This window comes from Neodiprion virginianus, chromosome 2, assembly GCF_021901495.1.
Source record: "Neodiprion virginianus isolate iyNeoVirg1 chromosome 2, iyNeoVirg1.1, whole genome shotgun sequence".
Taxonomy (NCBI): Eukaryota; Metazoa; Arthropoda; class Insecta; order Hymenoptera; family Diprionidae; genus Neodiprion; species Neodiprion virginianus.
In genome coordinates, this window is record NC_060878.1 from 3,397,937 (window position 1) to 3,413,979 (window position 16,043).

At 37.0% G+C, this 16,043-nt stretch overlaps 1 protein-coding gene across 5 annotated transcripts in view; it reads right to left on the minus strand.

Annotated features, from left to right (window-relative positions):
- LOC124298947 (axin) overlaps positions 1-16,043 on the minus strand; it is a 71,237-nt gene that overhangs the window by 15,630 nt on the left and 39,564 nt on the right. The window contains exon 1 of one of the 5 annotated variants that reach the window (XM_046751659.1): positions 12,795-13,491. The exons of the other annotated variants lie outside the window; for them this stretch is intronic. The gene's annotated coding sequence lies outside the window, so the exon portion shown is untranslated. Of the gene's footprint in view, positions 1-12,794; positions 13,492-16,043 lie in introns of those variants that run through there. 5 annotated transcript variants of the gene reach the window in all.

The window sequence follows — 16,043 nt, forward strand, 5'->3', positions numbered from 1 at the left end:
ATACAATAATATACATATATATGTACATTGTCATCGGCCCTGATCTGAATAAGATATTAAATGCTTAGGGAGGCAAAAAATAACGCCTTCGCACAGATATCAATGATCAATGTTACCAGGGGTGGGGTATTTCTTCTTCTTGCCGAAAGAAAAGAAAATATTAATTTGAACGATACGTTTACAAAGCGATTTGCGTACTAGATTTTTAATCGTTAACGATTCTTTTTTTTTTTTTTCTTTCTTTTGTTGATATTTTAACGATTTTAAATACATATACACGTTATATTTCGTCAATGTAACGAGACGTTTCGAAATTTTATTTACCACGTATAACGTTATAAAAAAAAATAAATCTTGCAGAAATACATGGAAACATAAAATGGCTGGAACAAAACCCTTATATTATTGTGAGCGTGTAGTATGTATATGTATGGGGTATTCGATGACATCTCGATCAAGATTTTACGTCCATTTCTCAGATAGATTTTATAATTTTTGTATGAAAGTACATGACCAAAAACGCAAGAGCAATTTGCAATGATTTAAAAAAATTTTAAATCTTAAATATATATATATATAATAATATATATATATATATATATATATATATAAAATTTCTCACAAAAAGAGAGAGAGGGAAAAAAATCTTTCAAGTTTTTACCGAGTACACAACATAATAATAACATACACAGTCTATACTGTAATCATCCAAAATGATTTTAAAATTCCAGCAAGTTTCTCTGGACCTTACAATCCTCACTTTGCTTCTCTTCGTAACTCCCTCACTTTTTCGTCTCATCTCATATTATATCTCATATATGTGTAAGATGAATGAGAAGAACAATCCGTTGATATTCCATGTGTGTCTTTTATATGTATATACAATGATAGAACCACAGAAACGAGATTTAAGGTCTAACGAAAAGTATGTGACTATTGGCGGCTCTTTGCGAATCAGTTTTTTTTTATTTATAAAAAAGTAGGCATGCACGCCGAACCAACAGCGAATTCTTGTTTTTTAAAAGAATGTTAATAGATCGGCACAGCCCTCTCTCTCTCTCTCTCTCTCTCTTCTAGTAACTTTATCAAGCCGATCTATTCTTCCCTCTTCCTTCTTCCCTGTTTTACCCAAACACAGCATATATAACCTGCGTATAACGTACAAAGTAACCCGAGTAATCTGACCGAGGGAGAAAAGGCGAAAAAGGAGAGGAGGGATGGTCTTCTGAAAAACTAGTAGCCCCATGGAAGAATGCTGCCGGGCTATGGCGGCGAGTGGTTGCCCTCCTGCACAGACGCACACACAAACGCAGAGACACAATCAAACAAGATGCATCGCGTTGCACGTACACACCTTTACCATGTGTCATTTTTCACGTGCAATAGAGGATGAATTAGAGGCGATGTGAAAAACGTTATATGTAGGTTGAAAATTTTACAACCCTCGATAAAACGAGAAGGAGAAAACCGTGAAAATAAATTTTGAAAGTTTTTATTTGATAAAAGGATTAAATAATGTATTACTTTATTTTACTTTTTCCATCTCTAATCTTTTCTTTATTTACCATTGTCGTTTTACAGTATTAATAAATCCGTCACTTCGTTTTTGTTCGTTTGTTTGTTTGTTTTTTTGAATTCTTTCTTTTATTTTATTTTATTTTTTTTTTATTTTTTTTTTCTTTATCGCCATTGCTGCATCTAATTTGCGAATTAGGTGCAACTTTGGCCATTTATTCGTAAATTAGGAGTTGTTTGATTTATTCTATAACTCGAAATTACAACACCTATCGCAATTTAATTGGGCAGCGAGATTTATTGACAGCGAAAATACTTATAACGCATACGAGGCTGAATTTAATAAACGTCGACGTATCGGAACGGTGAAATAAAAAAATTACTACGTATTTCGAACCTTTAGAATAACTGAAAAACTTGAATTTACAATATCTGACATTTGTTGATCCCGTATTAACGATTTGCTAAATTTCAGGCATGTAATCCTTCAAAGTTTCAAAATAACGACGTTTTTTTTTTCTTCTAAAAATGCGTCGTTACAATAACGTTACAAACTTTTTACCTAAGCCCGATCAATAACGCAGCTGCAATTAATAAATCTCACGCTAACTTATCCTGTACTTCGTTGCAGACAGTAAAAAGAAGAAGTTGAATTGAGATGAAGTAAGCAAAGACTATTCCTTCTTCTTCTTCTTTCGCTTCTGCTTCGTCTTATACAGTAAGATAACAGGTGTTCCGGATTGGAATGCAGTCGCATACAGGGAATAAACAGTCCTGTGCACTCGAATGGCATTCACCAGAGACCCGTATCACACGGATGGATGGATACTTAGATTTACTTCTTCAGGATCATTTAACTATTCGCGTAAAGGTTTAAATATGAATTATGAACGCAGAAATTACGTGTCTAATTGTAAGTATAAATTATTTACAGAGATAGTATGCCATTGATTTGTTTTTTTTCGTAAATTAATACTAATACCTTCGATATTACTTTCCACACTACCTTGCAGTCTGAGTATTAATTTACAAACACGAATACTGCGATTTTCCGTAAGGAAAAAAAAAGAAACGAGAGAAGATGTGATGTGCAAATTTTTTTTTTTTTTGTACTTAAGATCGATAGTGCTTTGTATAAAAACGAGTTTATTTCTTCGACAGAGTCAAAATTTCAGTCTTATTACACAGGTCTGCGAGAATTTTTTTTTCTTTTTCAGCTCTATGGCTTGTTTTCGATAAACATTATGGTTTCGAGTGTGCTAAATCCAAAAATGACTTCTATTTCCATTCATCGCGTACAAAGTATTCTTCGTAAAATGCAAGGTGTTTGTATGAAAAAAAAAAAAGCATAACAAAAATGAAAAACACCATTTTATTACAATGAAGTGAACAATATTTCTTATACAATTAAACAAGGAATTTCTATTTTGATACTTCTCCGAACACGCTTCCGCTTTCCATTTTCTCTTTCCCTGTTTCTATTTATTCTTGAATCTCACTCTAATTCGTATTAAATGAAACTACGAAGTCATTTTTTCATTGGATTTTCAAAATCAAGAATAGAATACCAGATTTCGAATTAAACGGGAGTTTCACTCTAAATGAACCTACGAACACGAGTTCAAGAAAAAACTTCGACGCGATGGAACTTTTTGAGTATTTTTCCCGGTTTCGGTAAGTGAAAATCAATAAGAAACAGCATTTAAAAAAAACCTGTCGAGTTTTTTGGTCGCAAACCCGTGTTTTCGAAATTCCTTAACTTTTCCCTGGTGGAAAGAAATTCTCCAAGTTTTTCCGAATTTCCAGTTTTTAACCAGGAAGAGCATAACGAACTTCTATACGTATAGATATATATACACACACACACACTTGTATGCGGCATCTTACGGTATAGAAATTCTACGAAAACCTACCTCAACAGCTGCTTTTAATACCCACGCGTCTGGTCAATCGCTAACATGCTGCACATTCGAACAACGAAAAGTTTGAAAAATAATAAACAGACTTTGCATTATATGTACACACATAATACGTGTAAATTTATCTTATCAATATTATGTAAAAATTCAATATGATTATAAATATAAATATAAATACTGTGGTATAAATCGTTATGATCACGGTAAGAAAATTTTCTCGTTACAGACGCATACGTGTAAAATTCCTAAATCAAAGCGTTGCGCACCTTTTACAATTGCTATATAATATATATGAAAAAAAAACAACTTACTTCCGCACCCCAAAAATATGCCTAATTAATCATTTACACATGCTTAATACGTCTACTTTTACCTCGTTTCTATCTGTATAGGAAAATCATTGCTGCGTAGGCGTGTGTAAGGTTATATTACAAGGATAGTGTAGGAGGAGGAGGTGGATTGTGTAGCCGGGAAAGATTTTCGTTTCTCTAATCTCCATATTTTCCTAGATAGAAAATATCCAAGGTGTGCTTAGCGCGGTAAATCTACTCTCGGCACGGCGGCACCCTGAGTCGGCATCCCTCTCTCTCTCTCTCTCTCTCTCTCTCTCTCTCCCTTTCTCCCTCTCTTTCTCTCTCTCTCTCGGTCAGATCGTCTCGCGCGGATTGCAGCAGCGTTGTAATAAAAGCAGCGTCGTCTTCCTCTTTACCGCGAGGAAAGAAGAGGATAAGAGACGAAGAGAAGAGAAGAGAAGAGAAGAGAAGAGAAGAGAAGAGAGAAAACGCCACAGGTATACACCAGTCTCTGCGCGCGAGAAGAAGAACGCGGCTGCCATGAGCGTGTATATTATATGCGTGTATACTTGGGGGTAAGAGAAGACCGAGTAGAGAGAGGGAGAGGAAGAGAGAGCGCGGAGGGCGAGAAGAATAGAGCGAGAGGGAGGAGAGCGGTAAGGAAGAAGAAGGCCTCGACGGCGGCTAGCGGCTGGCGGCACCGCTTGATGTACGCCGGGTCCGTAATTACAGGTTTTCGGAACGCCTGGACGCGGCGGGCAAGCCGTGCCGTTCAAGTTGGTGCCCTTCTTCCCTTCCCTTCCCGCCGTCGTCGCTGACCGAGGCACCGATGTAACGGGTGTACGAAACGCGAATCAAGCGAATCTGTACTGTTACCGTGCACACTTTGGGACAATGAATCTGAGACGAACAATTTTTTACACTAGACAGTTACGTTGGCAACACGGCGAAACCTACAGCGCCGCGGTCGGCCGAGCGCGAAACTAACTCGATCTCAATAAACGTAACGTAACCCATGACAATCTAACAAGTCATTATTCCCGCGGTATTATAAGGTTGGATTCGACGCTCATGGGTTACGTTACGTTTATTGAGATTGAGTTAGTTTCGCGCTCGGCCGACTGTGGCGCTGTAGGTTTCTCCGTGTTGCCAACGTAACTGTCTGGTGTAAAAAATTAGCCGTCTCGGATTCGTTGTGACAAAGTGTACATGAATTAGTTACGTACGCTTGGCCGCGGTGATTCTAATTCTGTTGATTGCGTTTTGTTCGACGAGTCGGTTGGGTTGGCGATGCAGAATCAGACCGCAGCGCCATCGACGGACGGTCGCGAAACAGGCTGGATCATTGTAAGCATAAGATAACCGATGACGGTCGAATCTGAGTGAAAAATAAAAAATTCAACGCTCATGTGTTATGAGATGTTTTCAAAGGTAATCTAACCTAGGCATACAAAATTCGACGATCGTGAGTTACGGTGTGTTTAGAAAGAGAATCTAACCCAAAAATACGAAATTCGACAGTCGTGGTTTATGCTAAGTTTACAAAAATAATCTAACCCAAAGAGACAAAATTCGACGGTCGGGCGATTTTTCATTTTTAAACAGTTTTTACCGTTGTGTAGTATTGGACACAATTGTCTATAATAAGATTTTTTTTTTTTTACACAAATACATTCTGAATCACGATGATATAATGAAAAAAAAGAAATTAGAAAGAAAAATACAATTCTCAAGTCAATTACATCATGACAGAGGAACGATTACATTTTACATGTATCCATCTATATCCATCCCGATGATATGTAAAGGCGATTATTCTCTGCGATGTATGATATTGAGAAATATAGTGTGTGTAATACAATAATGTAAGGCTTCGACGTGAATTGGCAGGATTTCGGTTTCAGTTGACTCGCAACGAACCAAATCTCATACACCTACGTTACGTATGCATACAGACATACTTATACGTATGCCGGTACATGCTGGTGAAAGATTTACGTCGATGCGAGCACATTTTGATCCCCCCAGATTAAGTAAAACTCCCCGATTTACTACTGTAATAGTTATAGAAAGTAACGGTAAGAAGTAAAATAAAAAAAAAAAAGAAATATTACCAAAGTATAATTCAATTTCACTTAAAGGAATTATAGATATTCGATGAATATTTTATACAAGCTTCCAAATTATCCGATTATTCTGATAAACTCGTATATTTCAATTTAAACTTACATTATTGCACTGCAATAATATTTGTCTTTTTCAAATTGACGAATTTTATACGTGAGACATGGAAAAAAAAAAATACACAGTAAAAATATCGACTGCGGAAAGAAAACAACAAAGTTTGAATAAATTTTTTATACTTCCTTTAAGCGTACAATTTGTATGCACAATTGGACGGGGGGGGTAACATTTTACGACAAAATCGACGACGAGTTTACAATTTTCTTATTTCGATTTTCCTCTCACAATGAGCTTGGAAAAAGGCGATTAAAATTACGAATGTGTTGTATAACGATCGTGACACCCAAGAGAGAAAGAAAGAGAAATAAAGAGTGAGAAACATGCGGAGTCATGCAGGGTTGTAAAAAGTCACACCGTGTAATTACACAAGTTTTCTTGGGCGCTTCCCTCCTTCGTCACTTCACTCGCCACTACACACGGTCTACGTGGTCCTCAGTGCTTACCTTCCTTCTTTATTTCTTTCCTTCTTTCTTTCCGACTTCCCATTTTTCCGTCCTTCTTTTACTCTATTCATTTTTCGTCAGTTATTGTTGTTGTTGTTGTTGTTGTTGTTGTTGTTGTTGTTGTTGTTGTTGTTGTTGTTATTATTATTGTTATTTACGTCTCGTCTTGTCGTTAGAGTTTCAAAGTCTCAGGGCCGTGCGTGATGTGTCAGGAGAGAGAGAGAAAAAAAACGGGCGCAAACTAAAAAAAATAAATAAATAAATGAGAAAAAAAAAATCTTAACGAATTGTCTTATCGATCGTTTGAAGAATGTGAAAAAAAAAATGAAAATTTATAATATGTATATTCAGAGGAACTTCGTACCTTTCATGTAAACCCTGAAAAAAAAAACACGAATGACTAGCAACGATGAAGACGACGAATCAAATTCCGTGGAAAAACAACGCTGCAAACTCTGGTAAAACACGATTGTTACATAATCGGATTCGCTCGCTGAAGTTTGGCTTCCTGTTGTTACATATGTACTTGGTTACACATGGGACTCACACTTGTATATAATACATAACAGTACGGATCAGAATTGATCCGATTTAAACAACTGATTATTATAAATGATATAAACGAGTGGAGAAGTGGGAAAAGTATTTTCTTTTTTTTTTATTTAATGTTGGACTTTATCAATAAAACAATCACGATTTAAGTGCTTCGATATTTATTAGAAATGAAAGTTTTTGATCGATTAAAATGGTTAATAATATGGAAATGATTGGTATATTGTTATAAATGTTGACTCAGTACAATAAATATGTGACTCAAAGGGTCAATGAAGCGGAAAAAACAAAATTATAAATGTTATGGGTTATAAAACTAAAACATAACGGCGACAAACGAATGGAATGAACGTGTAGGGTGCGTAAAATGTTATTTCTTTTCGAAAGCAAATTTCTTCTTTTTAGGGTTCCGTATTCTCAAAAGGAAAAACGAAACCCTTATAAGATCACTTGGTTTTGTCCGTCTGTCAAGACCATGTTTCTCAGAAACAGGTAGAGGTATCAAGTTGAAATTAATATCAAATACTAAAGTCTACGATCCCTCGTAGGTGTAAAAAATTCAAGTTTCCAAGTCAACGGAATAAAAAGATACATGCATTTATGTCAAATATTTTGACACTCGCAAACTCACGAATCAAAACCTATGAGGTACTTCCGGTTGATCTAGAATCATGAAAATTGGAGTAAAGCGAAGTCTCACATCCAAAGTAAAGTAAAAAGTTCGAAAATACCGAATTTCAAGTTTTATAACGTGCAAAAAAAATTAAATTTGCACAGAACCCTCAAGGCGCGAGTTTAACTCGACTTGCATCCGGTTTTGTTTTTCCTTTTAATTCTTCTCCTTGCCTCAAACGAAAAACGCATATAAACACTCACAGCGCACTCATTGAATCGCTGGGGTAGCCTTCTAGTGTCGGTAAAAATCTCATCAACAAACGAAAAAAAAAGAGAAAAAATGAAAACGTTGCGAAAAAAAAAAGGTAATTAGATAATCAAGGTGGCCACAAATTTTTTGGTAAAAAACAAAAAAAAAAAAAAAAATACAAACAAACAACTCCATGACATTTTAAAACATTTCACAACCCAAGACCTAGTTTTTTCTGACATTTTCCCAGTTCTAGTAAGTTCCTAAAATCTAAATCGTTCAGCTTATCGACTACACTATATTCGGTTCAAACTCAATTCGAATTCAAGAAAATTATATAATGTACAAAAAGAAGTCAGTTTAAGCCAAATTTGTTATCTCGGTCAAGAAAAAACGTAAACTTGTTACAGCAAAAAATCATTTCTAACTCCCATGCCAGAAAATTGGTATTTTCAGTTTTTTTTTCCATAAGCATATTAAAAATCCCCAGACAATTCCAGATTATCCGCTAACCACTTTTAAAATACCCTGACATTTCCAGGTATTCCACAGATTTTCCGAGTCTGTGGCCATCCTGTAGATGTATGTACACTTGCGGGCAATGAATCTGAGACGGATAATTTTTTACACCAGACAGTTACGTTGGCAACACGGAGAAACCTACAGCGCCACGGTCGGCCGAGCGCGAAACTAACTCGATCTCAGTAAACGTAACGTAACCCATGACCGTCGAATCTAACCTCAGAATACGTGTCGATCTAACAAGTCATTATCCCCGCGGTATTCCAAGGCTAGATTCGACGGTCGTGTGTTACGTTACGTTTACTGAGATCGAGTTAGTTTCGCGCTCAACCGACTGTGGCGCTGTGGGTTTCTCCGTGTTGCCAACGTAACTGTCTAGTGTAAAAAATTAGCCGTCTCAGATTCATTGCACCCAAGTGTACGTGTGGACAAGAATAGCGAGAATGTGTGCCCTATACTCGTACCCTACACCCAAGACTCAACATGTGCGCCATATTATAATAACAGGGGTCAGCTACTAGTACATACGACACGCAGCAAGAAGAAGGGTGCATGAAAGAAGGAAGGAAAAGAAGAGGATAGAGGATAGAGACTAGCAATCGCGGTAGGGTAGGTAATACCCGTTGCAGGGTGCATGATTCGCCTGCTTTCAAAAGAAGAGCGAGGAAGGGGGGGAGGGGGACGGGAAAAAAAAAGAAAAAGAAACATATAAAAAAGGGTCGGTGTACACGCACTCTCACCCAGTTGCAGGGAGGGGGGCACGCGCGTTGCATAAGGATATCATTATTCGGTATCCTGCGGTGAGATCCACCTCCTTGATTCATAATTCAGAAAGCGGAGCAAACGTTGTGCTTGCAAGCAGCAGCAGCAGCGGAGGAGGATTCAAATTTATTTATATATTTTTAAAAAGCACAATGTTTCCGGATTTGGAAATTCAACTTTTTTTAAGTAGTTTTAAATTTTCAAAACAATGATTTTGGTTTCAATATTTAGTTACCTTTTAACGTTACTAACTTCAATCTGTTCTGTTTCCCGGCTATATGAAAGCTAGTAGCTAATTTCCATTCGAACCAGGTATTAGTAAAGTTCGAAAAATTAAATTTTGATTACGACACGACTATTGAATCTGGTAACAATTTGACAACGTTTGAAAAGACTTCGTTACTCGGGAGAAAAAAAAAAAGAGTAAAATACAGTTGCCTCGACTTGTCTGTAAAACAAAATAGGAAGATCCGATATTTAATAATTGCAACTCCTTTTAACCAATCGGAATTATCATCTCTCACCATTCTCATCATGATATTTCGAATCGCAGACAGTTCAAATTCAGAATAAAATCATGTAGAAAAAAAAATCAACCTCACACATACAAAGAAAGGATTTTGTTGCCTTTGCCAAAAAGCAGTTATTATTATTCAAATAAGTATCATTTAACTCGGCAGAAAAGTCCTTTATCAAAACGACAATTCGTACTGCGAAGTGAAACCACATTTACTCGAATTACTCAAAGATTAAACAAAGATATATAGAACCAAAATTAACAACAAGTAGAGAAAAAAAATGAATAAATAGTTAAATAAATACATAAATAAATCAATAAAGTAAAATACAAATAAAGAGAGTGAAAGCCAGAGAGAGAGAGAGAAAGAGAGAGACAGAGAAAGAAGGGAGAAAACAAGCTCGAGTCAGAGGTTACGGCTATTATAAATAAACCTTTGCATACATGTAGTATAATGTATATACCTTGCATGGGCATCGGGCATATATTTTTTCAGACAAAAATTTTTTAAATCCCTGAACCGCTGATGCCGCCGCCGAGCGGTCGGTCTTTCTTTTGAACCACCAAGCAGCGCGTCTTTCTCTCTCCCTCTCTCCTCTCAGTTTCGTCCTGCTTGCTTCTTGTCTGCCCGCTTGCCCAGCCAACCCAAAGGTTCGTGTATAACGGGTGACGTGAAATTGACCAAAGCATAAATGACTCGATTCGAACCTCGACAATTCGTCAACGGATTATAAATAAATTAGAAGTGGTAAAAAAAAAAAGAAAAAGAAAAAAAAAACCATCGCATTGATCGCGACGCAAAATTCCGATCGGTATTTGTATTACCTCAGTGTTGCGATAGAGTATAAAAAAAATTTCATTGCACATCACATTTTGTTTAAGATGATAAAAAAAATCAAAATTTCAAGAGATCTAAAACAATGTCTCGTACATACGTATCTTGACATACCGTACTTGAAACACACAGTCGTCATTCCTGACCGCGATACGTTGTTGCAGCATTATCTCGTCTCGATGAGACGAGAGCAAAAAAAAAAAAAAAAAAAAAAAAGAACCAAGGATGAGGAGGAAGGGCGGGAGGATTAGAAAAAAAAACTTGGGTCATTAGCGGTAAGGCGGAAAAGAAGTAAAACAAGAAAGAAAAAAAAAAATACACAAGAAACAACGTCAAGTCGTCGTCAAGACTTGCCGACAATCATCATCATCATCAGCGCAGAGCTCATACGGACACATGCTAGATGCCTATGTACACCTGGCAGCAACTTACGGACATATAAATTTGTGTCTGTAGTATGTACACGTAGATCATACACATAGGTATGAGATCGCATGGACGATCATGTTGTCAGTCTCGAGGACGACAGCAGCAGCAGCGGCAGCAGCAACGCGGCGTGTCTTCAGAAGTTTCTTTCGAAAGGTTTGCGCGTGTTTTACTTACGTACGTTGTGTGGTGCATGGATACATATATACCATATACGTGAATACGTAAACGTTTAAGCGATTGATAGCGTTATGAAATCATTTAAGTCTGATTTATATCACGTAAATTAAATAAAGAAGAAATAACGCGCGCGTGTGTGTGTGTGTGTGTGTGTGTGTGTGTGGGTGTGAATGTATGTATACAACTAAGAAATAGCATCGGGTGATAATTTTTTTTTTTTTCAACATAATATCATCTACTTCGTGAAATTAGGGGAAAAATTAAATAGGTATAAAACCTGTATAGAAGCAGAGATTTTATACTATATACATATGATACATATTTTTAATAATATTATAATGAAAGTTAAACGATTATACATATTTATATACGTTTATATAAGTAATATGTGGATATTTAATGCCGGTATGAAACACGTGCATACAGCCAAACGTTTTTCGTTTTATTCATTCATTCTTTATTTTATTTATTCATTCGTCTCTTGTTTTTCTTTCTTTCTTTCCTTCTTTCTTTTTTTTTTTTTGGCTTTATCTCAGTTTCTCGTCCGTCTCCGTCTGGTTTCTAATTACCGGGCATGTTTACGATTGTAGTTTGCCGCGCGACGCATGCATGCATACCTATAATAATAATAACAACAACACAAGGCGGCGAACAACCGATCGAAGAGGCCGACGGCTCGGCGGTCAGTTCTTCGTCGATAGCGGGCGGGCTTATAGTTTTGTCCGCACGCATGCAAATTACGCACATATATATATATATATAATATGTAATCAGAAAGAACTGTTCGGGTATTAAACCATGAGAGTGCACTTACACGTGCAATCGATCGTGCACGCATGCATATACAGATATTATAAAAACATCATAAAAAAAAAAAAAACAACAGATAGTTGTGGATAAAGCAATAATAACTTTTTTAAACTTCCCGCGTTTCAAAACTTGGGTAACCATAGAATACACGAACATAGATATGTACAATTATATTCATTAATGCCTTCCCCTTTACGGCTAACTTGTTTTCAGTCGGAAACAAAATGCGAGTTCGACTCTACGTACGAATTATGTGACATTGATTGTGGCAACCCATCAAGTCGGCTGCATCGGCAGTCATTGTTACATAATTCGTATAGAATCGAACTCGCATTTTGTTTCGTATTGAAAACAAGTTAGCCGAAAGCCCAATTCATTATTAAACATTGCTCTGTACCTAGAAGTGTTGCCATTTGTTGCTGCGAATGATGATGCGAAATTCAAGAACTCTGCATAGCTGATATTATATATTCATTTTCTCTTAATCAGAACTACAACATGGTTCGAAATTGGGGCGAACGATGCCGACGCTCATCTTAGGTACCTCCATATTCTTTGTTACAACATTACAACAAAGTGATTGATTTGAATCCGAGGGGACAGGGATTAGTAATCGACAATTCTGACAGAAAAGAAGTAGGACAAAGAGAGCGTTGAATCATTTTCAGAAATCAGTGTGCGACCTCGGACGTCGAACGAATTTTATAGGTTATAATACCCGTGCAAACAAAAATGCTAGTAAAGATTGAGTCAAGTTTCTATCAAACCTGTTACAACAGGTAGCCAGTCGGGCAGCTAGCATAAAGACAGATAGATAGATAGATAGATAGATAGATAAGTGATACCTATGGGTATTTATTAGCGATATCGCGTAGATAAAAACGTCAGCTGCGTCAACTGGAATGACATACCTTATCTTTGCTGAGATCCATTGACGGGTGGTTTGAAACGATTAAATTGAGGGTTAGGTTAGGTTGGGTTAGGTTAGTTAGGTTAAAAGTTACACGTTATTCTTGTAAAACAAGCACATTTTAAAACACAAGTTTGACGTCAGGCACAAGCAACTAAAAACCACCATCGCCACCGCAAACAATCGGAGCAACACTAACCAACAATGATAATTATAATTTATATGCCTCCAAGGCGTGAAATGAGTTGTTTTTTTCCCCCTTTTCTTTTTAGTTATATTAATATTCAACGTCTCGTTTCTCTCTCTTCTTTTCTTTGCGGAGGAATCGGTGAAACACAAACGAACACACACGTACACTTGCAGTATCTAGATATAATGTTATAAAAAAATCTCACTCACGATACACGCCACTCAACAAAGGTGTAGACCAAACTTTGTTATTCGTACACTTCCTTGGATCGAATTTATTTAGTTATATATTCCATTTCGTAGTTAGTAATTTCTTGACACGATTTATACATTCTAGCGTGTGTGTTTATACGTATAATATAAAAGAAAGCTGCACTTCTCGCTTAGTACTTATGAACGAGCATAAACGGCGTCGCTTTGACCAGCGTTGAAGTTACCGCGCCTAGCGTTGATTTTCCAACCGGCGTTTTTGTAATTGTTTGTTGCACAAAAAAAAAATCCTCTTTACACGGACACAAGCAGTGACTGGTGCACCGATGAATATGACGAGGGAATTAAAAAAGCACTGCACTGCACTCTGATCGCATTAATAAGAAAAAAAAAAAAAAAAAAACGATTTTCAAATATTATACGCGAATAAAAAAAGAATTGATATCGTAGGATATCTCAATAGTTCAATCTTTCGCAATTTATATGCAACTCTGCACGATATAAAAACTGCACAATTTTGCCCACCCAAACCGTAAACGAAAAAACGAACAAACAAAAGGAACAACAATTCCAACCGCAACGTGAATTTCAATTTAACAAAAGATACCTCGAACGCGATCTTTTTGTTTTTTTCAATCCCTGTAACGTCGTTATATATGTATATTTTAGAGAATCAAGTATTTATCATCAAAATTATTTTGTCAATTTATTAAAGCAACTTGTTACACGCGAATGTAAATTTTTTTTAAATGTTGCTTCGTATTTGGCGGTCGTCGTCAGTGGCAGACTTGAAAAACACTCGTATCAGCGCCGCTGCGTGCCGGCAGTACGTCCTCCTCAACGTCTGCCGTGAAACTGAAACAAGAATGTTGGCTGCACGGTTACGCTGGCTTACCGCCGGCGAACCAACGGCGAGAAAGAGAAGAGAAGAGAAGAGAAGAGAAGAGAAGAGAAGCTGAGGAGGAGCGGCCATGCAGTGACCATGTGACGACGACGCTCTCTCTCTCTCTCTCCCTCTCTCATTCTAACCTCCCTTCGAGTAAACCGAATGATATTCAAGCGCGCGGCAGATTACGAAGGGCGATGAGGTAAGGAAAGGTATCGCAAGATAGAGAGAAAACAACTGGAATAGCCGATTGATAAACGGATCAAAATATCGAATTTTCGTAGACACAAAAATCTTGTTGGTAGAAATTTCAAATTGTAGAAAGTCCAAGCGTAGAAAATTGTAAATTATATAGAAAGTCGTAGTATGACAAAATATGGAACGGTAAGATCGAGAATCCGCATACGATTCTGCATTATCGACATAGAGGAATTCTGACGACTCTACAATTCAGCATTCTATGGTCTGACCTTTCTATTCTTTACGCATACTCTCCTACTTTCAACGTGTTTCAAAAAATGTTTAAATCTAGATTTCGCTTCTTTAAAAATTCTACACATTGCGATCCTTCGATATTTTCATCTTTCTATATTTTTACCTCCACCCGTATCTTGTATGGGTTTTCAACTCATAACGTGTCCACCAAAAAGCGATAAATAGTAGTTCGACAATTCACCGGAATGGCGCTAATAATCAATCACGGTTGAATCCGATTGGCGCTTTCTGAAACTTTTGCTGCCAGCACCGCCATCTTGATTATATTCTATTTCATGGACAATTTCTATATATGGAGATAGTCCTCCTTACCTTTACCCTCCGTACGGTAAATGAAGAATATCGCTGCGCCCGAACTTAATACCAACGTGTACGTACGATTGTATGTATGTATGTATGTATGAATGCATCTATGTATAAGTACACAAAAGAGAGGGGGGGGGGACCCGGTCTATCGCCCAGGTATAAGGCGGAAATTCTTTGGAAGAGCCCTTTAAACCTACCAAGGTAGGCTTACCGGTTGCCCCACGAGTCCAAATTTCTTCGAGGAAATTGAGCATGCCGCTTACTAATTCGGCACCCCTTGAAAATCCATGAGAATCCATTATCATTATTCCTAGCAATTTTACAACCCCGGTGTAATATGATTTATTATCATTATTATTTGTGTAACAGTACCTTTTAATTTTCTTTCGCTTTGATCGTTCAATCAATTTTTTATTTCAACACGAAGTCTTCTCTTAACGGTTCTTACATAATTTTTACTGTATAATAATATGTTTCTCATACTACCAATATAAATTATTATTATACCCAAGTACATACATAATAATGAAAATGTACCGTTTGAAAATTTCGATATCATTCTTACATGGATACGTTATATATGTATACCGGGACAATCTCTTGAAACTTGAAAATCAATCGCGCATGCGCCAAACAATTAAATCTCATTGGTCGGCGAAATCTTCCCGCAGCGATATTCTTGTCCGCGATGCAGGCGGGCCAACCTACGCAAAATGTGTACGTTTGAATTTTCAAAGAGCGTAAGCGTTAAATTCCGACCGGTCTTCGAAGAATCAACTTTTCGACCAAATAACAAATGCTTTCCGAACCTTTTCAAGTCACCGCCTCAATTATTCAAGATTCTAACTTCGAAAATTCGTATCAACCACATCGCCGGCAAAAATAGTTTGACAGCTGAAACCTGGGATGGCCAACCTGCACGAACAACCGATAAATCTCGCTTATTTGATAATAATAAATTTTTTCCCTTCAATTGTTTATTCCTCTGTTTTGTATTCTTTTGAGGATCACTCGCGCGGCCCAAGCCAATGATAAAAAATAAAATAAAACCATGCTGCATAACTGTTTACACATGTGTGTACGTACGCGATCGAATCGAGGCCATGTGTGTTATAGGAAAGAAAGGTAGTAGATAGGTAAGATAATTGGTCCACCTGGAGCACA